This window comes from Podarcis raffonei, chromosome 13, assembly GCF_027172205.1.
Source record: "Podarcis raffonei isolate rPodRaf1 chromosome 13, rPodRaf1.pri, whole genome shotgun sequence".
Taxonomy (NCBI): Eukaryota; Metazoa; Chordata; class Lepidosauria; order Squamata; family Lacertidae; genus Podarcis; species Podarcis raffonei.
In genome coordinates, this window is record NC_070614.1 from 3,862,076 (window position 1) to 3,889,659 (window position 27,584).

Sequence of the window (27,584 nt, forward strand, 5' to 3'; positions counted from 1 at the left end):
GGCCGTTCTACATGGTTAAACCATCTTCAAAATAGTCAATGAGATCAGTGTGACTGAATTTTTTTTTAATTTTTAAAATATTATTATGTATAACATTCAAAGCTCATTTTGAATATACCGGCCTACAAAGTTGTTCAAGCGAGCTGCCAGGAGGGCTGACAATATCTTTGCATCTTGGGGTGATGAGATCCCAGTTGGCAAGGATCTTTCCCCAGTTTGGCCAAAACCACCAGTCTTGTGTCTTTCCACGAAGGTGGTGTCTGTTCTCCTTCCATGATAACATTAATTAAATGCTTAGTAAATTGTGGGACCAGTGAGCATGTTTTACAAAACTCACTCTGAAGACATGGAGCTTTGCCCCCTTTTAGTTTCTTGATAACTGTGTGCACCCTCCAAAACTGAGTCACCTAGACACTCCCTGAGAAGTTGACTCATAAGTTGTAGATTATCCCTATCAATAAACATTTGCATGTTTTGAAAGTCCAGGTTGCCAGTCAAATGTAACCCAAGCCATCCCCTGTTCTGCGGGCCCTACAACCCCTAGACCAGGCATGTCCAACTGGTCGATGTCTGTGGGTGTCTGTGGTCGATTGCGTCATCCTGATCAATCGTCCTCCCCCCCCAAAGGTCAACAACTAAGCTTATTCCCCCCCAAAAAAAGTTCAACAACTTTGGCTCATCCTCCGCCCAAAAAGCTTAACAATTCAGGTCTATCCAATGGGTAGATCACTGCTAGTTTATTTATAGTGGGAGTAGATCGCAGTCTCTTGGAAGTTGGACATGCCTGCCTGTAAAGGGAATTGGGGGTTGCTTGTGCGTAAAGGGTGCTGCAGCTCTAGGCAACAATGCCTGGCTAAACCTTTCCCTGGCTGGACAGCCCTTTCTCCATGGCTGTGTCAGTCGCTGGCAGAATCCGTCAGTGGGCGTTTTCTGAACTTCTTCCAACATAGAAGCTCTTTGACCCCAAGTCTCCTCCTAGCCTCCCTGCGCGGAAGTCTCCTGCGCAGAGTGGGCGTGCCCAACGGGGGTCCTGGGTTCTCCCCGCTGGTCTCTGTGGAAGAGTCTTGGAGCCCTCTCTCCGCAGTCCCCCCTTGCTTCCTGGTGTCACTCCTATTTCCTTCCTCAAAGGAAGCTGGCTCTCTCTCCCTGCTGGTCCCTTCTCCTGCATTGTTGGGGAGCCTTATCTCCACTCTAGGCTCCGATGGCAGTTCCCTGACACTGCCCTAGAACACTAGTTCTGCTCAAGAGTAGACATATTGAAATAGATTGGCACAACTAACAGGTTTGTTCATTTCAATGGATCTACTCCAAGACTTATTTGAATGCCACCCCTTGAGTATAGAATTGTACCCAACTATATTGGGTACGGGTGGTGCTGTGGTCTAAACCACAGAGCCTAGGGCTTGCCGGTCAGAAGGTCGGCGGTTTGAATCCCCGCGACGGGGTGAGCTCCTGTTGTTCGGTCCCTGCTCCTGCCAACCTAGCACTTCGAAAGCACATCAAAGTGCAAGTAGATAAATAGGTACCGCTCCGGCGGGAAGGTAAATGGTGTTTCTGTGCGCTGCGCTGGTTAGCCAGAAGCGGCTTAGTCATGCTGGCAACATGACCCGGGCTCCCTCGGCTGGTAAAGCGAGATGAGCACCGCAACCCCAGAGTTGTCCGTGACTGGACTTAACGGTCAGGGGTCCCTTTACCTTTTTATATATTGAAAAGCTCGTATTTTCACTCTGCAGGGTCACAGCATCATTCTGCACTTGAGGAACCAGCCCCCCTCTGTGCCCCAGGCCCCTTTCACTCTCTTTGGTGCTCAGTGTGTCAGCTCCTTCTCCTCCTCCTCCTCCTCTTTCCAAAAATGGGGGTGGGTACATACCTTTCGTACAAAGTCATGTACATCAGCAAAGACGTCAGATTAGGTCCAGACTTTAAAAACAACTTATTTTGAGCAGGGGTTGCACACAATCAGCTATATGTGGGGGAGATGGGGGAGGAAAAAGCTCTATTCAGAATGCTTTAGGGTGGGGTAAAAAAAACCATATTTCTCATGGAAACAATTCTGAGGCTTATCAATGGTGCCACTGTTGCAGTGATATTTAAAACATGCATAGACTCTGACATATACACACAGTTCAGCCAGATCAAGACAATTCTTTGAGGGAGGGGAAGGACCAGAAGTAGCCCTAGAGAACTCGCCAGCAGCAAGTGTATAATTCTGCTAATACCACTTAGCCGTGTTTGTGAATTTAAAGTTGGGCGGTTGTTCTAAGCATCAAGTGCAATTTCAGTGTGATATCCAGAAGCGACTTGGGTTGACATCTTTGGAAGGGAGTAATATTTCTGTGCTTTTAATCTCAATATTCAACTATAAATTTAGTGGCTGAAACTTTTTGTGGTATGATACAGTGATGAAGCATGAGGTGCTTCACCTTTAGAATACTTTCCCCTTATGCAACAGCAAAAGACCCCCTGGGTTGGTGGTGGGGTGGTGTTGGAGAGAAAGATTTGGAAGAGAGAGTCTTACTCTCCTAGCAGAGTTGGCAATTGCTTCAAGTACATTAAAACTCGGTTAGATTTTGCATCTGCCCTCATCCACCTTTAACAAGCGTTACCCACAAAAATACTTAGGCTAGAATAAATCTTTACTTAATTTTTAGAAAATCATTTATGATTTGCCTATTAACATACACAACTTTAGACAATGTTCAGTAAACCAGAAGGCATCCTTAAAACCAAGAAATGCAAGTGAGAATGAAGAGTCTGATCCTGTGGGAAAGCTCTCCCTCATGTCAGCCCAACTTAAACACTTGATTTAATGCTCTTTTGTGAAACTGCTATTCCTTTTGGGAAGTTCCTCCTGTGTCAGCCCCGCTGAGACAGGAGCTGCCGCAATTTCCCAAAACAGCCGTGAACATTAAAAAGAATCATTGCTTTTTATCAGAGGATGTTAACCACAAAGGGAATGCAGCCCTCAGAGGGAGAATGAGTTGCTGAGGAAGCTTCCCGGGTCGTGGTGATTGTATTGCTGTCATTTGATGGGAAATCTGAGGACAGACAAAAATATAGGAGGAGCATGAGGTCCTGGACTTAGCTGTGAGGTAGAAGAAGAGGAGCTGGAAGATGGTGGGTTCTGTAAGGAAAACATAGCAGAAGGAGTCGTATTTCAGTGCTGGGAGCCCGGCTTGGAGGCTTGCAGTGACTCACTGAGAGCCAGCCTGAGAGAGAGCTGCCTTTGTTCCACTTGGGCTGAGCGCTGGTGGGGAAGAAAGCAGCTCAGCAGCCGCCTCTCTCTTCCCCAACTCCATGCAAGCAGCTGAACTTGTCTTTGGCTGAAGAAGGGCTTTTGCAAAATGCTTCCCAGGTAAGAAGCACCAACTTCACCCTCGCAACCCTCACATGGAGGCACTGAATTGTTTCACCTCACCTCTGGCTTCCTTCCTCTCCCTCTTTCCCAATTTTCTCCAGTCACTCCAGGGTGCCCTGCAATTTGCTCCTGCTGCTTTTGGGTTCATTGCTCCCTGCCGGTCTACCAGCTCAGGTCATAGAAGGTAAGAACCTCCTCTTTTCCCTTTCCTAGTTCTGGGGAGAGGGGACATTCTGAAATCTGTCTTTTTACCAGCGATGTGAGCAGGAAATGTGCACAGGCTTGGAAACGGGATGCTGAGGGCTTCTGCCAGAGAACTTTATCAAGTCTTTGGAATGTCAGAAACATACAGCTGTCATTCATTCTGGCACTTGAAGGATTACCGCAGAACTGCTCGCTAAACAGAAAAACTCGTTTAACCTTCATTCTGGTGTCAGAAAAGCAGGAAGGGTTGCTCTGCATGGCTCGGAGAATGCAGAACATTCCAAAAGTACGCCTGAAATGGTATAACACTTTGGTGTAAAGAATTTTTCAAAGTGTCAGTGACCTTTAGGGGCATGGTGATGTGGAGTTTTAAATACTTAATGGGTATTTTATTTCCTGTGTGTGTGCCAAACCCAGCATTTTAGGATGGGGCAGGCTGTCATCCTAATAAATAAATAAGGGTAGGCAGGCAGAATATGCCCTGCATTTATTCTCTAATCACCTTAAAAATTACTGTGCATATCACTTGGACTTTTAGGGAAGCTTATGGGGAGGAGGGAAGGCTATTTCTCTTCATCCTCACAGTAATCAAGGTAGGCTGGACAAAAAGAAAGAGAAACTGCCTCAGCATTGCCAGCTGTTTCCCTGCTGATAAAAGTTTTAAATCTGGCTCTCCCTATTCCCAGTTCCCATTAAACTGCTACCTGTCACGGGCTCTTTACAATTCTTATCCATTCTTGCAACAACTTTTTAAGTGAAGCCACTGTTCCCATTTCACAGGCAGTGAACTAAGTCTTAGAGCAAGTCTAGGAAACCTGTGGCCCTCCAGATGTGGGCTGCACCTCCCATCATCCCCGCCCCCTGGCAGGGCGTTGGACGCCAGCAACATCTGGAGAACCACAGGTTGGCCACCCTGACTAGCCCAAAGCAAATTAGGTCACATTCAAGGTCACATTAACCAGGTATTTCACAACAGTAATCAACACAAGTTGTGTACTAAACCAGCCTTAGGGCATTTAGACTATAGGCTAAGGCTGCAAATGTGAATCATCTGTGGACTTGGGCCTTCTCAGGGAGGCAAGCGTGGGTGTCCACAAAAATAATTCACGGAAGGCAAAGGTCTATAACTTGTGGCTACAGATTGCTGACTTTACTATTTGCAGTCTTTATATGGGTTTTTTTTGTCCATTTTACAATAACAGGGCAAGGCACTCTAAATATATACAGTTTCAATCTCTCCACTGAACAATACTCTAGGACTCTACACCTATACCTGCTAAGGCTGAATTTCACACCTTTTACATGGAAGGTGCCTTTGCTGCTCTAAATACCAGACATAAGGTCCAAAACCAGTCATACTCTTTTTTTGGTTGGTCTATCTATACCATAAAGAAACATACACAGTGGTACCTTGGTTCTCAAACTTAATCTGTTCCAGAAGTCCATTCCAAAACCAAAGCGTTCCAAAACCAAGGTGTGCTTTCCCATGGAAAGTAATGCAAAATGGATTAATACGTTCCAGACTTTTAAAAACAACCCCTAAAACAGCAATTGAACATGAATTTTAATGAGACCATTGATCCATAAAATGAAAGCAATAAACAATGTACTGCAGTCACACAATCAATCAATCAATCAATCAGTAGCTGAACTGGGTTCCACACAGTCACACGAAAAGAGCCGCAAAAACAAAACACAAAATAAATAGCAAAAACAGACAAACCTCAGTGTAACAATCAAAACGGAAGCGTAACACTCAAAACAGAGCATGTTCAGCTTCCACAAAAAAGTCCACAAACTGGAACACTTCCAGGCTTGCAGTGTTTGGGTTCCAAATTGTTTGAGTACCAAGGTGTTTGAGAACCAAGGCGCCACTGTAATGCAAAGTGGATCATTCATTGAAAAAAAATGGATCCTGGCCAAAATGGTCAGTAACTTCTATATGAACTTTTTATATAGACGCTCAACAAACACAAGTCAGGGTTAGAGTTAGCGGGGGGCGGGGAGGGAGAGACCAAACAAACTAAGTCAGTCCAACTATCTTCACTCATTGTTGAACTTCACTCATGTCTTCATAATGCAATAATAATATTTTTAAAAATTTATATCCTGCCCATCTGGCTGGGTTTCCCCAGCCTCTCTTGACGGCTTACAACATATATAAAAACACAACGAAACATCAAACATAAAAAAAAAAATCCTATACAAGCAATAAACAAACCAATAAATTAATAAAAACCAATAATAATTATAACCACAACAACAACAATAATAATAACAAACAGTTTACAGTTATACCCAAATTAAAAGAACCGCCAACCCCAGCTAAACATTTAACCAACACCAGCCTGACAAAAATGAAACAGGGGAACCAAAATTAGAACCATTTAAAAGATTTTAAAACTTTTTAGCCAGTTGCCCCAACCCAAGAGTTGTTCCCGCAATGTCCCTCTGGCCTCCCAGGAGCCTCTTTTAGCTGCTCAAGGTGAGTCTGGGCCCCGCCCCCTGGGCCAGGTGGAAATGGGCCTTGCAGCAGGGAGCGATCTTCCTTCCAGCAGTAGTCTTCATCCTACACAAAGTGTTAAAGGATTATTCAGATGTGCATGTTGTGACTGGGAGGAAAAGTACTAAAAGGATGACCATTTTAATAGCAGGTTCCCATAGTTCAGTAAGGCTCAAGTCGTAAATATTACACAGTGATGGGGGTATTTATCTGGTATATCTCTTTGCTCGCAGCTCATACTAAACTGATTCATCCACAAAGTTTTCAGATTTAAAAAGTACCAGAACGGAGCTGACAGGGGCTTGAAAGCATTTTTCTTCAGTGTGGGATGGTAGTCTAAACAAACTGTAAGCAGGTTGGTTTTTATATTCAGTGAGGTAATAAGTACATCCAGGTAGGGGCTGCAGATGGACCACTGGTTGAGCTCTTTTGTGGATTAGTTGTGATGATTGGCATGTTATTTCTGTTGAATGGTTTCTCTACATGCTTTAAGTTCTACATCCCCTTCATCTGCCAGTTTTTTGCACTTCTCTGTTATTGCGCTAAAGGTCTCCTCGCTTGTTTCCCTGTGTGATTCCATAGGTAAAGGTAAAGGTACCCCTGCCCGTACGGGCCAGTCTTGACAGACTCTGGGGTTGTGCGCCCATCTCACTCAAGAGGCCGGGGGCCAGCGCTGTCCGGAGACACTTCCGGGTCACGTGGCCAGCGTGACAAAGCTGCATCTGGCGAGCCAGCGCAGCACACGGAAACGCCGTTTACCTTCCCGCCAGTAAGCGGTCCCTATTTATCTACTTGCACTTTGACGTGCTTTCGAACTGCTAGGTTGGCAGGCGCTGGGACCGAGCAGTGGGAGCGCACCCCGCCACGGGGATTCGAACCGCCGACCTTTCGATCGGCAAGCCCTAGGCGCTGAGGCTTTTACCCACAGCGCCACCCGCGTCCCTGTGTGATTCCATAATTCCTAGGAACTCTTGTTTATGTGCTTTCTTTTTCATTACATCTAACTTTACAGATATGGGACACGGGTGGCGCTGTGGTGTAAACCACTGAGCCTTGGGCTTGCCAATCGGAAGGTTGGTGGTTCAAATCCTCACGACGGGGTGAGCTCCCGTTGTTCAGTCCCAGCTCCTGCCAAGCTAGCAGTTTGAAAGCACGTCAAAGTGCAAGTAGATAAATAGGTACCACTCCGGCGGGAAGGTAAATGGCGTTTTCGTGCGCTGCTCTGGTTTCACCAGAAGCAGCTTAGTCATGCTGGCCACATGACCTGGAAAAACTGTCTGTGGACAAACGTCAGCTCCCTTGGTCAGTAAAGTGAGATGAGCGCCACAACCCCAGAGTCGTTCGCGACTGGACTTAACTTTGCAGGGTCCTTTACCTTTACCTTTACCTTTACAAATGACAGAGCTTGTGACTGGCTGTAGCATCAAACATTTGCTTACGACCACAAGACAAATACTAAACATTAATGCCCGCAATGAACACAACAACTGGTACAAAAATTGTATTGGTATTGCTTGATCCTGCTAATTGTTTGAGCTGCAAGATAATGTTTGTGCAATTTTCTGCAAAAACATGGATACTCTTTTATTTTTTAGTCCACCAAGCTTCACATATCACCGGTATATTGGGTAACAGATGCCATCTTTAGATACCCTAAAGATGTCTCCGCTCCTCCACATGCAGCTGCTGGGTGACCTTGGGCCAGTCACACTTCTCTCAGCCCCACTCACCCCACAGAGTGTTTGTTGTGGGGGAGGAAGGGAAAGGAGAATGTTAGCCGCTTTGAGACTCCTTAAAGGGAGTGAAAGGCGGGATATCAAATCCAAACTCTTCTTCTTCTTCTTCTACCCTTGCGGGGGGTGGATTTAATTGTGCCAATTCTATTATGTACATCACTTACACTGTTCAGATAATTTACAGGGAGAATAAGTCTATGGAATAAGCAAAGGACAAAGGTGGTTTTAGAGTAGATTGCCCTGATTTGTGCTTGAACATCACCTCCTTTTCCTGCCATGGTCATATCCTTTCTGACCTTTCCCCCAACCTGCTGTAGAACAAAATTAGAATCCCATTGGCCAGTTGGTGGAGACACCCTATAGGGCATGGGTGGGCAAACTAAGGCCTGGGGTCCAGATCTGGCCCAATCACCTTCTAAATCCAGTCCAGGAATCAGTGTGTTTTTACATGAGTAGAATGTCTTATTTTATTTAAAATGCATCTCTAGGTTATTTGTGGGGCATAGGAATTCATTCATTTTTTTCTTCAAAATATAGTCCGGCCCCCCACAAGGTCTGAGGGACAGTGGACCTGCCCCCTGCTGAAAAAGTTTGCTGACCCCTGCTATAAGGCATGCCATAAACACTGGGAATTAAAATCCTTCAAATGCATTAGCTAGCAGATTCTGATGGCCTCAGAAAAGGAACATGCATTACCCAGGGTAATGCAACATTCATTTTATTTTGAATCCATGGAACTGTGTACAGCATTGCTATAGAAGAATGTTCTTACTCTACACCCTTCCTAAAGGTCTGTATGTGCTCCCAATATTCTACAGACTATTTTTAAAACAGCCGAGAATATAAGAGTTTATTTTCTTTTGTCAGCCAAAGCATGGGATTAGTCACTCCTGTATAAATTCTATTTCACATAGTTCATTTTTTCCAGGTGACAACCTTGCTAATTCTGTATTTATTGAAGTGGATGAGTGGTGGATAGGGTGTGGTTCTATGGTTTCTTGAGCCAGGAGTTGCAGGCCCAAGAGAAAGTGTTTAGTGAAGGACAATCCTTCACCTTGTCAGCTACATCATAACAGAGATGGCCTCCCTGGCAGCTGAATGTTTCAATGCATGTTGCATGCCACAGAAAAGGCACACTGCTGCAAAAGAGGAATACAGATATGAAGCATGAAACAAATGAAATGATTCCTTGTGATGGGCTGTAGTTGAGTATTTTTTATGGGACTAGATTGGGTCACTTACATGGGAAGCATAAAGAATTGACCTAAGAATTGATTTGCTGGATCAGACCAAGGGTTCATGTAGTCCATTATTTTGGTGCAAGCAAGAGCCAGAGACAGAAGTTTCTGGAAGCAGAACATGGAATCATTTGGCACCCCCTTCTGTTTGTTCATCACCAAGTGGTGCTCAGAGTGGTACATGGCCTGTTAACTTGTAAGGTCCATTTAGCTGCCATGACCAGTTGTCAGAGATTCACCTCTTCTCCACATTGCCTTTGGGGGGGGGGACCACACAAAAAAAATTAGGCGTTGAACTTCTACATACAGTGGTACCTCGGGTTACATATGCTTCACGATTGATGGCCAAGATGGCGACGGAGGTAGCAGCCTAATCAGAGCCTCCGACTTCAACTAAGCGTTTTTTACTAGTTTTTTATTAGTTTTAGCCTCCTCAAGACCTCAAAACTGCACCTTAAGGACCTTAAAGACTATTGGCTGTCTGCCTTGTCGCCTCGTTTTAATTAGTTTATTCTTTTATTGTTTTATTGTTTTGGAAGTTAAGTCTGGGGAGTAGCAGCTGGAAACCGCAGCACAAAAGGGAAAGTAAAGACCCTGTATTACGATGCCTCTGACTCCCACTGAAGAATGCGACGGACCTCCAAAACTATAAGAACGGAACCCTTAGTGTGAGTAGACTCATTTAATGCTACAAAATTTAAAAATACACTAAGAGAACGTCGGATGTTAGACGATTTAATTTAGGAGTTCACCTCGGTAGAGGACTAAAATGGCGCAGGCTACAAAGTCGCAAGGTGGAGGAAGGAATGTATCTCTTTGCCTGACTGAGTGAATACCAAGTTGGAAATACGACCCAAAGAAATTAAAGAAATATTCGGAAAAAGAACTTTTTCTAACTTTCCCTAACTTTGGGAACTTATTGACGTTTCTGGGACTTATTTTACGACTGTTTATTTGAACTTTAATCTGAAGAACACTAGGACCCCTTGAACTCTGGAATTTACTACGGAGGATTTATGTCCTGCTCATAAACCTCTGGCTTCTTTTCTCCTCCCACTCTCTCTCTTTCCTCCCATGTTCCCCTTATGTTATTTATGATATTTATGATATTTACATGGGAATGAAAATTGAACGAGATTGCGACCTGAGAACTTTAATACTTTATCACTCTATTTAGAAGTCTGATCTCATTGATTTAAGAAGAATCTGCAATGAGAAGAGCCAAAAGACTCAGGTGTCTTGACACAGAAACTGACGCAGAGCCCTCTGGTTTCAAACAGAGTAATCTAGATAAGTATCTGCTACTTCAAAAACAGCACATATCTCCTCCCAAAAACTCTCTCAACTCTTTACATGGAAAGACAGTTGAAGAGATATCCCTAGGAATAAACGAGGACAAGGCTACTACTCCCATAACCGAGGCACAAGTACTAATTGATAGAAAGGTGGAGCTGCTGGAGGAATGCTGCCTACTGACTGCTCAAACAGTTCAAAAAATCTTTGAACAATTACAAAACATCTTCAAGAAGCTGGATAACCCAGATGAAAGGAGGCAACTCACTCCCTTTTTGCCATCCTTAACAAGCCCTGGAGATAAACAGAACAAATACAAATTTATACCTCTAAACCAACCAAAAATCAGAGGAAGCCCCCCTCACTCAGTCAACTTGATACTGAGGCCATGTGAGATTGTTCTCCACATTTTTCCATACAGAGGGCCCCTACCTTACTGGGAGTCATCCTCCTGGGCCAGACATCATCTAAATCTGCTCCTAGGCCCTGAGGGGGGAAGGATTGACTTAAAAGCAGTCAAGAGGCTCACTAACGATGGATATTCCAAAAAAGTACTACTAAGATTTGGTAGTCATAGAATCCCAACCAAAATCTTAAGGGAAAAGGCTCATTTAGCCCAGAAAGGAATTATTCCACGTCGACACTTTGAAGATATATCGCTCAGACCATTGATTGCATCTAAAAGACAGAACAAGTTGAACAAGGCCATTCCAACAGAAGCCGATATCTGCCCTACTCCCGTGGAAGAACCCAGTAGATGGGAGAAACCGCTGCCAGCTACCCGAGAAATCACGCAAGAAAAATCTAAGCTCCCAAATCATGCGATTGTAGCATCAATTAACAGCCTCGCCCTTGACACAACAGACTGGACAGTCCCAGAAGAAGAAGATCTGCTGAATAACTTTACCAACTTACCAGATAAAGAACAAACAAGCATACTCAGTAAACTGACGAAACTACAGGCCAGATTGACCGAAATTCACCAACAAGGCCAACAAAATGCAGTAGAGACAATACACAATCAAACCTCACACCTACCAGCCCTCTCCCCAAAATGCATAGTCAAAAAGAGAGCTACTAATGGAACTTTCAAATGTATAGATGCAGAGCTTCAAATCCAGCCTCCTTTAAAATATGAAATGACAAGGAAAAACTCCAGCAATGAGACCACAAATTCCTGGCTGAGATATCAAATACTAGCTCCAAACGAAATAGGTACCCCTTATTTAAGTACTACAAAGGATTCTAACATTGCCGAACAAAAGATGACCTCCAACAGACCTGACACACTGAGCTCAACACCAAATGAAACCAAAGAAATGGAAGTAGAGACCGAAAACAATCCTACTGTCCATAATAGCCCACCAACCACAGAAATCTCTCAGGAACAAGGAACAGCTAAGGAAGAAAATCAAGAAAGGGAGGAAATTCTAATTTCCCGCACTTTAAAAAAGAATCTAAAAGATCCACCATTATGTTCCCCACCGAAAGTAGCGACAAATGGCTGTATCGGCACAAGACAAAATCCCTCGCTGGACTCAATAACAGAATTAGAATGACTAAATGCTGTCAACCAGCCACCAACTCAAAAACGGATCCTACGCTTGCTGTCCTGGAATATTGCAGGGTGGGGAAACAAAGACGGAGACCCAGACCTAATGAACTTCTTTAAAGATTTTGAATTAATACTTCTACAAGAAACATGGTCAACTAGAGATATTAAAATCAATGGTTTCTCCTCCTATACGAAACCCGCATTGAAAATAAACACGAAGGGCCGGCCGAAAGCAGGGTTCTGTTGTATGATCAAAGACAACTTAGGGTTTGAAATCAAGCAGTTAGAAAAATGCTTGCCACTTGCACAAGCCCTACTTTTAACCCAAAAAGACGATACTTTGCTACTTGTAAATGTCTATATCCCCCCATCCAAAAACAACAGCAACAGTGAAAATTGGTCACAACTAACCTTTTATATAGAAAATTTGACCGATAAATACCCAAATGCCTCATTGATAATAGCAGGTGATTTTAATGCCAGAGTGGGAACCAACAATGAACAACTATGTAGCAAACTAAATTGGAATACTGATAATGATATCGCACATGCCTTGAAAATAGGACGATTCTCCAGAGATAGGGTTGTAAACAACGAAGGCTTACGCCTACTTGAATTATGTAACAACTTTAATTTGCAGATTGTGAACGGTTCAACAAAAGGCGATAGAAGCGGGGAGTTTACATACTTCTCCCCCCGAGGATGCAGTGTCATCGACTATATTCTTGTCCCTTATAATATTATAAATTCGATCATGGACCTCAAAATTGGAACGCGTACTGAAAGCGACCATCAGCCATTATTGTTGTCTATTAACTTAAAGGATGAAACCAAGATAACTAAGCACAATATTATAGAACCCTCTCAATACAAACAAATGACCCAATTAAAATGGTCCCAGGAAATGAGTGCAGTAGTGGGGCAAAAACTTACAGCCAACCTGAGAAAACAAGTATTATCCAACTTAAAGACCACTAATTCCTACAGCGACATTCCGAAAATTTATAATGAGATCTTCCAAATGTTCGTAGAACTTAGTACCCCACCTAAAGTTTGGGTACTTAAACATAGCGCTAGCCCTTGGTTTGACGATGAATGTTTCCAGCTAAAAAGAAAACTGCGCCAAACATTTAAAAATAATCGCACTAAACTAGAGCCCTCTTATCTTGATGAAAAAAGAAAATATCATTACATTCTGGCCGAAAAGAAACAGAAATATGCAACCCAAAAATGGCTACAATTACTCGACTCAATTCAGAGTAAAAATAACAAAGCGTTCTGGAACCTAGTGTACGGAGGATTGAAACCCGAAAATCAACTAACTCTACCACCAATTGCAGAATCCAAATGGTCCCAATATTTTACATCGGTATTTAACAATCTACACAGTGAACTTAAAGGAAATGAAACCACTAAAAATAAAATCAATAAACTCCAGGAGTGGCCAAGGGTAGAAGAAGAGGAAATTAGAGAGATAGTTAAAAATTTCAAATCGGGGAAATCTCCTGGGCCAGACGGTCTACCAATAGAATTATTTAAGACCTATATAGATTGGTGGGCAGAACCCTTAGCTCAATTGTTTACTCTCATAGATAAATATGGGATCATACCTGAGATATGGTTAAGATCAATAATTATCCCAATCTTTAAAAATGGCGACCCAAAAGAACCAAGGAATTATAGACCGATAAGCCTATTATCAGTGATAGGGAAAATCTACGCTAAGCACCTTTTATCTAAACTCCTTACCTGGATGAAAAATCTAAATTTACCAGGGAAAGAACAAATAGGTTTCTCCAAAGGTTGCTCTACATTAGACCATTGCCTTATACTTATGCATTTGGTTGAAAAATACAGATCTCAAAGGCAATCTAAGATATATGCTGCTTTTGTAGATTTTCGTGGTGCATTTGACTCAATTGACCGCCCAAAGCTGTGGAGGAAACTCGCAGAATTAAAAATTGATCAGCGCTTATTGATCCTAATAAAAAATTTATACTCTTCCAATATCTGTCAAGTCAAACTTAACACCAAAGGTCACCTTTCATCAGACATCCCAAACTCGAAAGGGGTAAAACAAGGGTGTATTCTTGCCCCCTTCCTATTTAATTTATTTTTATCAGATTTGCCAGATCACCTTCAAAAAATAGAATCACATGCCCCTAAACTTAATCAGAAACCAGTTTCTCTATTATTATACGCAGACGATGCTGTTCTACTATCATTAACGAGCTTGGGTCTGAAACGCCTTATATCTTCTCTGATCCTTTACTGCGAATGTAACAAGCTCTCTATAAATTACGAGAAGACAAAAATTTTGGTCTTCTCGAATGGTTGGAAATTAGAGAAATGGAAAATAAGAGGGCAGGAAATTCAACAAGTGAAAATCTATAGGTATCTGGGAATCTTATTCCAGAGCAATTTAGGGTGGGCAAATCATTGCACAAATGCCATAAAACAGGCAAAGTGCACCTCATCAGCTGTTGCCCGTTTTTATTATCAGAAAGGCAATCAATTTATTCCTGCGGCCAATCAGATATTCCAAACAAAAGTGCAATCCCAGATACTCTATGGAATCCCGCTATGGGTCCAAGCATATAATAGTGATCTAAAAAAGATTCACTCCAGCTTTCTGAGACGTATTCTTGGACTCCCAGCTGTGATCAAATATGAAACAATGTGTGCAGAAATAGGCATACACACAATGGAATATTGGGCCTGGTCCACCTCAATAAAGTACTGGTTACGCTGCCATTTTCGCTGCCCTCCATCAAGTCTGCTCGCTGATTTGCTCAAAGACTCCTACAAATCAAGATGGTATCAGTACCTCGAAAAAAAGATTGAATCTTTAGGCATCGAGCTGGAGCCCCTGTACAATTCTAATGAGCAATACATTTTCCATAATATCCTAACTAGACTAAAGGATGTCGAGAGGCAAAATATTATGGCAGCTGTAAACAAAATTTGTTCGCCCATATTCTATGATTTAAATATCTTAGATAGCAGAGCCAATTACGTCACCAAATTAATAATTCCAGCCCAACGTAGGGCTTTTATGCTGGCCCGTTTGAATGTTTTTCCCTCAGCATTTGTCAGGGGAAGATATCAAAACATCCCTAGAAATAAGAGATTCTGCAGATGTTCTATGAATGTCCCGGACACGGTAGAGCACATTCTCTTTCAGTGCCCATTGTACAGTACGCTCCGTCAACGCGTGCTGTCCCCTCTTCTGGGTGGTCTGGAGCCCCAACAAGGTGAATGTGTGGGATTCTGCCTATCCGACGTTGACCAAAGGGTAACGGCGGGGGTAGCCGAGTTTTTGGTAGCAGTCCTCCAAGGAGCAGGTTAACAAGGAAAACCACTGATTTTATATGTATATATATATATATGTATGTAGCCAACTGCTGCCTTTCTGTTTATATCTCAAGGCTTTTATATGTTTCTTTCTCTTTTATCGTTTTATTTGTATAATGCCTAATAAAGGTTTGAATAAGTAATAAGTAAGTACATATGCTTCAGGTTACAGACTCCGCTAACCCAGAAATAGTACCTCGGGTTAAGAACTTTGCTTCAGGATGAGAACAGAAATTGTGCGGCGGCAGCGGGAGGCCCCATTAGCTAAAGTGGTGCTTCAGGTTAAGAACAGTTTCAGGTTAAGTACGGACCTCCGGAATAAATTAAGTACGTAACCAGAGGTACCACTGTTTGCAGTGTGGCGATCACACAGGGTCCCTGGACGTTTCACCATCTATTGATCCCTGTGCCACCACTTTATTTCTCGCTGCCACCACCCAGGCCCTACCTGGGAAAATACTGAGTCCAGTCAGGGTTAAATTGGAACATAAACTTCTGTTTATTATGGCAGTTTAACAAGTGTGTGGATTCATAAACGGTATCAGTCCATTACATTCATTGGGTGCCTATCCAGACCTATAACTTCTGCTACTTGCTCTCACTCACTGAACCACCTCTCAGATATTTACTTGTCTTTCTGGCCCCTAACTGTTCCTGACTCAGCTTATTTCGCTACACTAACTCAACCTCCCCACAGACTCTATCCCAATTCACTCCCACTCCAACCAACCACCCAACTCCCAACGAACTCCTTCCGCCCCTCCCAGAGCTGGTTTTATAGTCCCTCTGACTCCACCCCCTGGGTCCTGATTGGGTAACCTGTTTAACTATTTCACCTCCAGCACTCTCATATGTTAAAGTCACATGCAGTGAGGATGTTTCACCCCTCCATCTGTATATAGGTAAGGTGACTGCTCAAGCAGCTGTAACACTCATGCAATCCAGCGACTCCGATTAGTCTTTAGTTATTTTATGCAGTAGCTGTAGAGAATAAAAGAAGTTATACTTCAGAGCTGTCGTTCGTGTGGTTCATGCTCTGCTGTGCTCCGCTGACTTTTGGAACTGAGTTTGGTGCTCACAGCTCTAAGTTGTGAGTCCACAGCACTTAGACCTGCTCCCTGCAGTGGAAGGTCTCTGGGAGTGCTTTTCCAGCTTGCCTGGCCCAGTCGGGGCTGAAGAGGTTGAGCCCAGTCATTGGCACTGGCTCAAAGGCGAAGCTGACATGCAGTTCTTCCTAATAAACATTTTCTTAGCATCTTCTAGGTTTTCACCTCTTTGGCCATCTTGCCACCTCAGCAAGTCAGATTCAGAAAATAGAAATGTTAGTTATGTGTTCTTTTTAATTTGTGCTAAACACTTGGTGCATTTTTATTCATCATCAACACTTTTGTTAAATGTGTTTTGCTATGAGTTTCTGGAAACTGCCTCTTAATAGAGATAGCCTGACTTGCTTAATTGCACACCCAAAATAGGATTAGAACATAGTAGTTAAGAGAATCAGGTGAGGTGAACCCCACTTAAGCTGTGAACTCAGTGGATAGCCTTGGGCATGCAGGAGTCTCTCATTCCCACATTTGAAATAGACGGAACTCTCATGCTGACCTTCTTTATGGTGTTGCTGTAAGGGTTATTGAGATAATAAATACAAAATGGTTTGATGTGTAGGGAGGTTAATAGAGCTCTTAACTTGAAAGGAGACAAAACTTGGGTGGTTATTGGCTCAAAAGAACTCTACCCATCATGAGGATGCCTGAGTGGGGGAAAATAGGGAGGGTGTGGAGTTGGTTATGATGGTTTGTAACACTTAGCTCAACCAATAGTTCTGTGTTGCTTTTGGCAATGAGGATAACTTGTGTGAGCCATACAGTAAAACAGTAGCAAGGTTTTGCAAGGTGCTAAGTAGCGGTAGCTAAGGATGTTGTCTGTGGAAGGTTGAGCATCAAAATAAAAATAACTTGTAGAGGATTCAGTACCACAAACTTTCAAGCAACTGGATAAGTTAAACCACCAAAATGCTGTCTTCCTCTGGGCAGCTGGTGGTAGGAAAACCTCTTGCCTTTTAAAGTCTAGCTTGAATTTATCAATTTAACAGTCAGATTAAGTAATCATGGCTAATAACTAACATTTTATATTTAGTGAGGCACATGGAAAACTGGAAAGCGAGATGAGCGCCGCAACCCCAGAGTCATCTGTGACTGGACTTAACTGTCAGGGGTCCTTTACGTTTTTATGGAAGCAGATCTAAATACACCTTTTCAAACTGATTTCCCCTTTCCTTCTCTCTTGCTTGCCTTAGTTACTGTGGGATAATCAGCCTCTCATAACCAACATGCTTAAGTCTAATTACTGCACGAAAGGATTAAGACCATAGAGTAAGCTGCCTGCCAGGCTTAGCTCACCTTGGGAGCAACTAGGTAATCAAGTCTTTGTTCCCCTTTAGTCCACCTGAGCTTAGTCTGTGAAGAGGTTAAGCTGGTTGCTACAGCTTAGCCGCAGGGCTCTAAGAAGTCACTCTTTGAGTTCCTGTACCAGTGATTTAGGAACTTTCAGCACTGTAACTAAGTCAAGTTTCACTGCCTGTGCAACTTTTCTTAATGCTATATGGAAAACACATGAATCTGACCTTTTGAGAGTTTGTAAGTAATCTATGCTAGGGGAATAGGGAAGTTTTGGAAGGAACTTGGTCTATTGTAAAGGTCTAAAAGCCTATATTTCCATGTTTTACTTTGTTGCACATTTTGTTATTTTAAATCTCTGCTGGGGTTCTCTCACAAAAGAGTACTTGCTTGGATCCTGGCATCCAGAAAATCTCCTTTACCATGTTCTAAGCCTCCTTTCTGAAGCCGCCTTCTTCCTTGCTCTCTTCTTCTCTCTTTTTTAATTGATTTTCCAAATTTATAAACAAACAAACACACACAAATCCTAACTGTAATTACTCCACTATTATTAACATTGTTAGGTGACTTCCTCAAATCCCCCTGGCTGAGTTTCAATGTATATCATTGTAATGGATTTCAAAAACTAATTTCTCATTTTTTCATATTAACTTTAAACATATTATTCTATAACATCACATATTTAAATCCTAAGCCAATCTGGTACTTGCAAGTATTTCTATTTAAGTTATCTTAGCATATTTAGCTAAATAGTCTTTGAATTTCATCCATTCCTCCTGGTACTCCTCCTCCTTCTGGTTGCGGACTCTTCCAGTCAGGTTGGCTAGCTCCCAAAAGTCCATCATCTTCATCTGCCATTCCTCCACTGTTGGCACTTCTTGTGTTTTCCATTTCTTAGCTAACAAAATCCTAGCAGCTGTTGTGGCATACAAAAACAATCCAGCATCTATTATTCCAAGAAGGAAGGCCTCTGGTTTCTTAATAAATGTATATTTCAACATTTTCCCCCAATTCATTATAAATCTTCTCCCAGAAGTCTTTCACCGTGGGGCAGGTCCACCACATATGATAAAAGCTACCTTCTTTTTCTTTACATTTCCAATCTTACTCTCTTCTCCTCGACCTGCTCCAGTCTTCCTTTCCTTTCTCTGCCCCTTCTTTTTGTCTTCAGCTACTTTTGTAGGGCCTCTTGCTTCACCTGCCCCCTTCCTAAATGCTCCCTTTTCGTTCCATTCCTCCTCCCACTTCTTTCACCCAGGCCCTGATCCTCAGCCTATACACCAGTCTGCTCTCTTCCATTAGCAACCTTGAGTCTGGCCTTCCTCAGCATCTCTGGTGTTCCGTCTGTCTGTGACATCACTGCTGCTTTGACTTTATGACATCAGCATTGCTCAACCTGTCGGCTGAGAGGCTTCATGACTGTTGCAAAATCCCCCAGAGCATTACAGAGTAGCTAACCTTCATCAAGTCTAAAATAAGTTACAGTGGTGCCTCGCAAGACGAAATTAATCCGTTCTGAGAGTTTCTTCGTCTTGCGGATTTTTCGTCTTGTGAAGCACGGCTATTAACGGCTCAACGGCTTAGCGGCTATTAACGGCTTAGCGGCTTTAAGAAAAAGGAAACAAACTCGCAAGAACTCGCACGACGTTTTCGTCTTGTGAAGCAAGCCCATAGCGAAATTCGTCTTGCGGAACGACTCAAAAAACGGAAAACTCTTTCGTCTTGCGCGTTTTTCGTCTTGCGAGGCATTCGTCTTGCGAGGTACCACTGTAACTTTCAACCTATGTGAAAATGTTTTGGTGAAACTGCAAGCACCTCTTTACAGACTACCAGGCCTTTTCAGTCAGATGCTCCAGCCCACCAGCTGCCAAACTGACTCTCTCCCAGGAATGGATCCAGACCAATAAGAGGCAGTGTGCACAGTCTTTGACATGTTCAGTCTCTGGCAAAACAGGAGGACTTCCAGAGTTGAATCCTTGAACTCTGGAGCAGTTCCTAGGTCCTCACTCAGAGCCATTCCTTCTACCCTCAGTGGCTGTGCCCCCACTTCCTACCACACAGTTAAGGAGTCATTGGAGGTCAAGGTCAAGGACCCCTGACAGTTAAGTCCAGGTCTTCCCAAAAGCTGGTTCTCCTCACTGTAACATAGATGCTAGGGCTTTAACTGAGGAGCACAGATGAAACCCACAGGTACCAGAGGAGATCACTTTTTTTCATTTGAAAATAAGTTCTACATATCTTTAATACAGGAGCAGCTATCTCAGTCCTTCTTTAGGATTTGGTTGTCATGGTCAGGTGGGTGAGGGAGAATAGGTTAAAATTGCAATTGTGCCAGATAGGAGCTCTATTGGTAGTGAGTGCCAACCCTGGATCCTACACTCCTTTTAAGAAGCAGGCAGAGTAATTGGCATACTGCAGTAGAGACACCACCTTGCCAACAAAGGTCCGTATAGTAAAAGCTATGGTTTTCCCAGTAGTGATGTATGGAAGTGAGAGCTGGACCATAAAGAAGGCTGATTGCCAAAGAATTGATGCTTTTGAATTATGGTGCTGGAGGAGACTCTGGAGAGTCCCATGGACTGCAAGAAGATCAAACCTATCCATTCTGAAGGAAATCATCCCCGAGTGCTCACTGGAAGGACAGATACTGAAGCTGAGGCTCCAATACTTTGGCCACTTCATGAGAAGAGAAGACTCCCTGGAAAAGACCCTGATGTTGGGAAAGATTGAGGGCGCAAGGAGAAGGGGACGACAGAGGATGAGATGGTGGGACAGTGTTCTTGAAGCTACCAGCATGAGTTTGACCAAAGTGCGGGAGGCAGTGGAAGACAGGAGTGCCTGGCGTGCTCTGGTCCTTGGGGTCACGAAGAGTCGGACATGACTAAACGACTAAACAACAACAAGTTGGACTTTGAAAAACTTGTGACAAAGTACCTCACCAAAGACTCCTGAGTAAGCTTAGCCATCAAGGAGTAAGAGGAGAGGTCCTCTTGTGAATCAGGAATTGGTTGCAGGAAGCAAAGAGTAGGATTAAATAGACTAGGGGTTGTCAGCCTGGTCTCTACCGGCAACTAGTGGGCGTTTCAGGATTCAGGGTGGGCGGTAGGGGGTTCTATGGCACAAGCTGAATCCTCCTTCCATCAAGCACTGGTGGGCGGTAAGGAAATTTTACCATCAAGAAAGATGCATTAGTGGGTGGTAGGTATAAAAAGGTTGACTACCCCTGAAATAGAAGTTCTCCAAATAGAGATAAATGGAGTCTCCTAAGGATCAGTATTGGGACCTGTGCTGTTTAATTTGTTCATAAACTATCTAGAGTTGGGAGTGAGCAGTGAGGTGGCCAAGTTTGTCTGTGATACCATTTTTTTCAGGATCGTTAAAACAAAAATAGACTGCAAAGAGCTCCAAAAGGACCTCTCAAAACTGAGTGAATGGGCAGTAAAATAGCAAATGTTTTATGTGGGGCTGCCTTCAAAGATGCCCTGAAAGATTCACTTGGTGCAGAGTGTTGCTATGAGCTTTTTGACAGATCTTGGAAGGCACAAGCAAAATGCAAAGCATATTCTTTGTTTCCTTTTCAGAAAGGATGGAAGGCTTTTTTATTTAGTTTGCCTTTTGGTTAAATCTTTCTCAGGCAGCTGATTATTGGATTTAACTCATATTGGTTTTTATGTGCATTTATTTATTGTATTTTTTATTATTGACTTGTAAACCACTCTGAGCATATGAAAAATATAAATATTTGATAAATAAAAACGTTGCCTTCTTTGACTATCAGTACCGCCATACATTAGGGACACGGGTGGCGCTGTGGGTAAAACCTCAGTGCCTAGGGCTTGCTGATCGCATGGTCGGCGGTTCGAATCCCCACAGCGGGGTGAGCTCCCGTCTTTCGGTCCCAGCGCCTGCCAACCTAGCAGTTCGAAAGCACCCCCGGGTGCAAGTAGATAAATAGGGACCGCTTTATAGCGGGAAGGTAAACGGCGTTTCCGTGTGCTGCGCTGGCTCGCCAGATGCAGCTTCGTCACGCTGGCCACGTGACCCGGAAGTGTCTCCGGACAGCGCTGGCCCCTGGCCTCTTAAGCGAGATGGGCGCACAACCCTAGAGTCGGACACGACTGGCCCGTACGGGCAGGGGTACCTTTACCTTTACCACCATACATTGCTGGACTCCTTCCACCTCTGACCACTGATCCTGCTGGCTGGAGCTGGGGGCAGCTGGAAGTCCAGCCTCACCTGGAGGGTTCAGGCTTCCTACCTGCGCCTCAGATAGCCTGGGGCCAGGATAGTTTGCCTTGACTCTGCTCAGGGCTGAAGCAATCATTGAGGACCATGCTCTGTGTTCTTCCATCAACAGAACTACTGTACATGAAATACTTTTCTTCTTTGGCACCAAAATTGTACTGCTCTCTTGAAAGAGGTCCACCAGGCTCCACTTCTCTTTGCCTTTCGGGGGGTCAGTGAAAACATGTTTTCTTCCAGTGCTCCTTTGGGATGTCTTTTAATTGCCTTCTTTAAAATATACATTTATAAAATATAAGCACAACAGTAAGTTTAAAACAATGTATAAAGCATAAAAGCATAAAGTATATGTAGAGTGATAGCTTCAGTATATTGAATGAAATTCAAATAGTACAAAATAAGGGCCATTTCCTTAGTCTATCTGATATAATCATAACATTATGGTTATTCAGAAGGTTGATGATTATCTGTTAAGGGTGGGATTTCATTGATGAAGGAAGGTGAATTCATAATGGGTTTTTTTAAAAAGAATATACAATTGTATATTATATTGAATCTTATTCTAATTGTTTATAAATGAAGCCCACTTTTCAATAGACTTATTGTATTTTGTGTTTTAATTAGTGATGAAATAGTAAATAAACTTGTAAGATGTGCAGTTTCTCATAGCTTAAAATAAAATAAAAACAGAGAACATAATGTTGGACACATCTATTACTTGGCCTCACAGTCGAATCTGAACCATTGGACTGTAAACATGAGTAAATGGGAAAGACAGTTTTTTTGGCCTCAATCTCCATCAAAAAAACAACCCCCCAAGTAAATCAAGTACATGCTGTTACGGAAATTACGGGGGTGTGGCACATCTTTAAAGTTGTTAAATGCTACAAATATTATGCCTGAATGTATCCTTTTGACTTGACAGCTCAGGGAAGATACCTAGCTTTATAAATCATATAAAAGCAACCCCTTTGCCAAGTTCCTCCATTCCAACGCCATTTTGCCCATGGAAAAAGGACTCTTCCCTGCCACATGTACACCCACCCCACCCAGGGAAGTGCCCAGGGGTGACAATTGCTGAGCAGTTAGTTTCCAAAAGCCCATCACTGGACTTGCCCCAGGTTATGGATGTGCAAAGGGAGCTCTATTGTCCTTTGATGGTGGGTACTTGAGAGGTTCCTGGACATGTTTTGCCTGTGCTAATCTTGTACCAAAAAGGGACGTGGGTGGCGCTGTGGTCTAAACCACTGAGCCTTTTGGTCTTGCCAATCAGAAGGTCAGCGGTTCAAATCCCCGCAACGGGGTGAGCTCCCGTTGCTCGGTCCTTGCTCCTGCCAACCTAGCAGTTCGAAAGCACACCCAAAAGTGCAAGTAGATAAATAGGTACTGCTCCGGCGGGAAGGTCAATGACGTTTCCATGCGCTGCTCTGGTTCACCAGAAGCGGCGTAGTCATGCTAGCCACATGACCCAGAAAAACTGTCCGGACAAACGTCGGCTCCCTCAGCCAGTAAAGCGAGATGAGCACCACAACCCTAGAGCCATCCGGGACTTAATGGTAAGGTTCCCTTTACCTTTACCTTTTAAGCTTGTACCGAGGACTTGTCTGGACATGTTGACCAATGTTGAACTAGTGTAACTCCTGTCTACTCCTTCCCTTCTGTGACATGTCAGTGATGTAAAAATGATGTAACAATGATGCTGTACGAACTGTATACTGGGATATTGTGAGAAGTTTTAAAAGTCAATGTCGCCCCATGCTCTGGGTTCACTTACTGCTGTTTGAACCTGTTGCGCAACAATAAAGGATCTATGTCTACTGACTGCTGTTTTGTTCCAAATTATTTGGCTGGAATTTCCTTCTTTTACTGACCGCACGGACCCGCGGGGGACTTGTACCCTGATGAGCTGGGCTGTTGAGTGGTCTCTCAACCCAGAATTTTCTTTAACAATGCTAAACAGTCACACTCGCAAAGCTAATACACTTCCACAGCTCAGAATAAAAGACGGTTAAGTATTAATTTGTAGGATGTGTCACACCATAAGATGAATCCCTTTTCTCTTCAAAGACCTTAAATCCTTTCCCATTAACATCTGTGCTGTATTATTAGCAAACCTGTGCAGCCTGCTGTAAATAAAGAGCTCAGCAACAGTCTTGGAGAGTAAATATTTGTCTTTTCCAAGCGCACATGCAGCAATGGTCAGTAGAGTGTTGACTTAAACTTTGCACTGCTGAGGCCTGCGCTGGAAGGGAAGGATCCAGAATGGCATTAGAATAGTCTCTGCCCTAAGAGTTCCTCAAAGCTATTTTGTTCTCCCCCCTGCAGAACGCTCTGACCACTCACCCACCTGCTCTTCCAGACCCCCTTTCTTCTCCCAGCCGGATCCTGGCTTGCTCCGCCAATCGCACATTATCTTTATAGCCTCATTCCTTCAGTTATCTGACAGAAGCAGCAGTTGCTCCAAAGGGAGCCTGCATCTCTGCGCCTTGACATCCGTTGGTCACCTTCATGGAATTCTGTGGGTGAGCAGCAGATTGATTGTGGAGCCGTTTTATTTTTTATTTTTTTGCTTCACAGTGCCAATGCAGTGGGTGTAAATAAGAATGCACTCAAGCCGTCGTTTTCTGAATGTGAACAGGCATCCATCCATAAATATGTTGAAGCAGATGTGGAAAGGAAGGGCCCAGTATCTCCAGTTCTGCTCCAAGAAAGTAAACAATGAGTACAATTATGTTTTGACACTAAAACGCACGGGATAAGCCCTTTAATTCCGCTGCCTTTCCGTATAGAATATTGTACTTGTGCCCAGCCATCCACATTAAAACAAGGGCCTTTGTATCTTTACAGAACATCTTCAAGGGTGTTCCCAGCTGTGCTGGCTGCTGCTTCTTGTACAGCCTGTCCTGGTTTTATAGCCGTTAAAATGCTTTCCCTTAATCAAAGGAGAGCCAATTATCTGGGGGTGAAAAGGGTCCAAGTGTAATCTGCATCGGGGGCAACAGAGGGTTTCTGATAACACCTGTGGAACAAATTTAGTAAAGCAGACTCAACGTATTACATACTGTTTTCAAAATCGATTATGTTTGCGTGCTGGCCTTTGTGTAGCAATGCTTGAAGCACACAAACAAAATGTATTTGCTAAGTTCCTCAGCTGAACTGCAAATGACTCTTGGGACCTTTTTTGAAGCTTCTCCAAAGAAAATATTTTAAAAGCAATGTGTGTGAGAGTATGTGTACAGTATTAAAAATGCTATCACAGTTGAGAATGATATCTGCCAGAAGGAGAAAAGTGTAGCACAAATAATTTAAAAGATCTGATCTGGAGTGTATTATTTTTTCAGTAGTCTCCATGGCTTTGGTGGGTGCACTGTATGGTGGAAACTGTATTCCAGGGAACTCTGGGGCCTGCGGATGTCTTATCAGGGGCTCCTCAGTGAGAAGATCAGTAAGTAAAGGTAAAGGGACCCCTGACCGTTAGGTCCAGTCGTGACTGACGCTGGGGTTGTGGCGCTCATCTCACTTTATTGGCTAAGGGAGCAGGCGTACAGCTTCCGGGTCACGTGGCCAGCATGACTGAGCCACTTCTGACGAACCAGAGCAGTGAACGGAAACGCCGTTTACCTTCCCGCCAGAGCGGTACCTATTGATCTACTTGAACTTTGACGTGCTTTTGAACTGCTAGGTTGGCAAGAGCAGGGACTGAGCAACGGGAGCTCACCCTGTTGCAGGGATTTGAACAGCCAACCTTCTGATTGGCAAGTCCTAGGCTCAGTGGTTTAACCCACAGCGCCACCCTGCACACCACTGCTGACCTTTCCCTGTAATTTGCAGATGCAAGTGCATTCTACAGCGTGAGCTCTCTGTTCATGCAGGGTGCACCCATGTACATGCTTCAGGATCATAAGCTGTGAGCTGGGGTCCCTTGCAGAGAAGAACATGTTGAAATGGTTCCATGAGGCTAGAACATTTGAAAATCATTTCTCAGCAGTGCAGAGTATGCACCCCTCTCCAATATGCTGCTGGAGTCCAGTTCTTATAATCCTTGACCACAGGCCATACTGACTGGAGCTGATAGAAGCTGAAGTCACCTCACTCAGTGGCGGAGCTTCGTGCTCCAGCGCCAGGGGGCGGAGAGCAGGTGGAGGCGAGGCTGGCACGCATCCTGGGGGTGTGGCACCCAGCGCAGGCAGGCAGGCAGCCATGATGGGATTGCGCCACCGGGATTGCGCTGCCAGGGGCAGTGCGCCCCCCCCCCACTCCTCATCCTCTGCCAGTGACCTCACGCCGGAACTGCAGACTCTAGAGAGGCTGGGCAGGTGTTGGACCAGGGTCTGGAGCTGGCAGCGGGCTGGATTAGGGCCAATAAACTTGTTATGTACTGAGTTGAATAGGATCCAAACTGCAGCAGTCTGATTGGTCCTAGAACAATAGGATCCAAAAGGCAGCAGTCTGATTGGTCCTAGAACAATGCAGCAGTATGATTGGTTGGCAGGAACCACCCAATCATGCTCCAGATAGAAGTGAATCCACAACCTGATTGGCTTACAGTAGAATTCCGGAATTAGCCAGTCATGTGCAGCCCATTGTGTAAATAATGTATATAAAGCAGATACTTTGAGGGGACATTCATTCATTCCTCCTCACCACTATGAGCTGAATAAAGAGCATGAAATCACTTTGCGACTCTGAGTATATTTCAAAACTGCAGCTGAATTTAGAAGATGGCGGTGGTGTGATTTCATGGTCCTCAGGTGCAGGAATTAAGGAGATGTTCTGGATGGGTTAGCACTCCCCCTGAGAGAGCAGGTGTCTATCTTGGGTTGCTCACTTATCTCAAGTCGCAGCAGGAGGCCCAAGTGGGCAGGGACAACCTATGCACAACTCTGACTGGGTCATGACTTTGAAACATTCCTGTATTGGGATAGCCAAGTCTATCCCAATAGACTTGGGAGTGAAATGGTGGGTGTTTTGGAGGAGAACCCCTCATTCATAAGCATTTCATTTCATTATCATTGGCCCAACCTACTTTTACATTTGGTGACACCCACCACTGGAATGCAGTCTCAAAACGTCGGCAATGTTCATATCTAGTCCTTGGCTGAAAGCGATATTCACCTCTTCAACTGCATTTCCATTACAGTGGTACCTCGGGTTAAGTACTTAATTCGTTCCGGAGGTCAATTCTTAACCTGAAACTGTTCTTAATTGAAGCACCACTTTAGCTAATGGGGCCTCCTGCTGCTGCCGTGCCACCAGAGCACGATTTCTGTTCTTATCCTGAAGCAAAGTTCTTAACCTGAAGCACTATTTTTGGGTTAGCGGAGTCTGTAATCTGAAGCGTATGTAACCTGAGGTACCACTGTATTGCTTCACTTGATGGGAAGGCAGGCTACAAGCTAGCTAACTAACTAACTAACTAACTAACTAACTAACTAACTAACTAACTAACTAATATTGCTTTGCCAGCCCATCATCTGCTAGTGATGGATCATAGTCACATCCAATCTTATTAGAACTGGTGCTGTCGTTTTCTATTCCTTTTCTGCATAGTTGTTTTTTGCATTGCTTGCCTTGTGGCCTCACTTTTTAAAAATAAGTAAATCTCTTTCTTATCTGCAGGCTCAATCACATAAACTACTGAGGTTACCATTTCATTCATTTGACAAAGTAGACTCTCACCCTCAAAAGCTTATGCTACAATCCAT

General features: G+C 43.7%; 1 long non-coding RNA gene across 1 annotated transcript; it reads right to left on the reverse strand.

Annotated features, from left to right (window-relative positions):
- Positions 1–2,618: 2,618 nt before the first annotated feature.
- On the reverse strand, positions 2,619–3,559 carry LOC128399432 (uncharacterized). The gene is made up of 2 exons (XR_008327227.1): positions 3,419–3,559; positions 2,619–3,124 (listed from the first exon to the last, which is right to left on the reverse strand). It is a non-coding gene; the product is annotated as an uncharacterized LOC128399432 (long non-coding RNA).
- Between the last annotated feature and the right edge of the window lie 24,025 nt (positions 3,560–27,584).